This window comes from Chrysochloris asiatica, unplaced genomic scaffold (genome assembly GCF_000296735.1).
Source record: "Chrysochloris asiatica unplaced genomic scaffold, ChrAsi1.0 scaffold00119, whole genome shotgun sequence".
Taxonomy (NCBI): domain Eukaryota; kingdom Metazoa; phylum Chordata; class Mammalia; order Afrosoricida; family Chrysochloridae; genus Chrysochloris; species Chrysochloris asiatica.
Genome location: NW_006408637.1, coordinates 5,109,120 through 5,111,344, shown reverse-complemented (window position 1 = coordinate 5,111,344; position 2,225 = coordinate 5,109,120).

Below are 2,225 nucleotides of genomic sequence, written 5' to 3'. Positions count from 1 at the left end.
CCTGTCAGGCACACTTTTCCAGCAACTCAGGGGTTTTAGCTAAGTTTAACCAGACGTTTATATAGGGATATTGGTCTGGGTGCCCTGGGGTCCCCGCAACTTTATCCCAAACGGCCCTGGTATTGTGAGGGTGAAATGTGCCGGTATCAGGCCATCCCACGTCAAAAAGAGGGCCACTGTAGTTCACATAAGGCCCTGAGGCGGCCCGGGCTGAACCTAATACCATAGTCATCAGAAAAAGCAGTTTGAAAATGTTTTAAAATACAGTGTAAGGGGGTGTTAAGTTTGCTTCTCGACCCTCCCATTTTAGTTCAGACAGAGGAGAACTAGGACGAAGAAATCCGTTTCCCAGGGTTCAAAATCTTGCAGGGTCCCCTGACTGGGGAGGTTGAATATCTACTCCCTGAGACTTTCAGAATCCCACTTATGGGGTAAAACCAAGATAATATCCCACAAAATGTCTTTTACAAAGAGACGAAACCTTATTGGAGAGGGAGTGAGTAGATACACTGTTGATTTAAATTCAGCTGCAGGTGAAGTCGAGAAAAATAAAGAAGGGAGGTAGAGGAAACAAAGACAGGTCTTCTGAGTAACATTCCACTCGGCAGGAGCAGTGGCGAAGAGTCCTAGAGTAAAAACCAGTATTAGAAGAAGGAAGCATATAAGGGAGAAAGAGAGACCAGACAAGAAGGAAGTGAGGGACATGGAGGAAAGTAGAAATAGTTCCCAGGAGAAACAGACACTATTAGACATTACAAACAGTCAGTACAGACAAGTACAGGAACTTTACCAGGCTTCTCAAGCGGCATCCCCGTGAGAAGGTGCCAAAAAGAGTCTGGCCACGTCCGGCCCTCTTTCCCTGGTCAAACAGGGAGACCGGTCTCACAGATTTTCCAATTGTCTGTGTCTCCCCACCGAGCGCTCAGACAGGGAGTCGTGAGTCTGGGGCCCTGGAATGTCTCAGGGGGCGCCTTCCCTAGAAGTCTCTCCTCCCTGGAGCTGCTGTCAGGCAGAGGCATTAGGACACAGTGGCCATCCTGGATGAGCCCCCAGATGTTACAGGTTCGAATCCCAAAGAAGGATGATGACACTATAATGTCCAATTTAGAGAATTTTATTGGCACAACAGACAGCTATAGCCAGACAGCAAGAGACAATAAATTCTCGTAAGCCTGCCGTGCTATAGGGAAATGGCTGCTAGTTTATATATGCTAAGTTCTTGGCTGGGGTCTAGGGGCTTATCTAAAGGAATTTGCTGAAGCAGGAAGTTGTTGTTGTTGTTATGTGCCGTGGAGTCAGTTTCGACTCATAGCGACCCCTGTACAGGGTTTCCGAGGCTGTAAATCTTTACGGGAGCAGAAAGCCTCATGTTTCTCCCGTGGAACAGCTGGTAATTTCGAACTGCTGACCTTGCGGCTCACAGCCCGATTCGTTACCACTACGCTACCAGAGCTCCTTACAGAAGCAAAAATAGGGGATTAGTCAGTTCACAGGAACATTAGGTTACAGTAACAGGGTAAGTGTGACCACATGAGTTCTAATAACACCACCATACAGTAAAGGCCACCTGTGAGGCTTGTTTCTGCCCTTTCTGCCTCAAGGCCAGGGAAGCTCTGCTGGTTTTAGAGATTGAGTTCTGTTTCAATACCAATGGTCAGTTTATTTTAGCTAATGTGCCAGTGCCATTCCATGGGGAAACAATAGTCTCTTCAACAGTTAGTGTTGAGACAAGGAAATATCCCTATAAAAAAGAATGAAATTAGACACTTACTTCACACCATATGCAGAAAGTAATTCAATGTGGATCAAAAACCAACTCATAGTATTCTTACTATGTTTTTTAGACTATAAATCTCTGATAGAAGACAGCCTCATCTTCTCACAGAGCAGTGGGTGCTTTGAACCAGCAACCTTGACGTTTAGTCACACAGTACCGAATTTCCACATTACCACCAGGGACCTTAAATAAATAAAATAATAAAACTATAAAATTGTTGAAAAGAAACATAGGGGTAAATCTCTGTGACGTTGGGTTTGGCAATCATTCTTAGGTATGACATCAAAAATATACACAACACAGAACAAACAAGATGGCGGATCGGGTGGCCGTATAGCAGAGAGCTCCGCCAACAACAACACAGAATACCCGACCAAGCAGGCTCAGGGGATGGTCCCAGAACTCTGAACCACATATAAAGGAATATTTAGAAGGTTGGAAGGCTCAC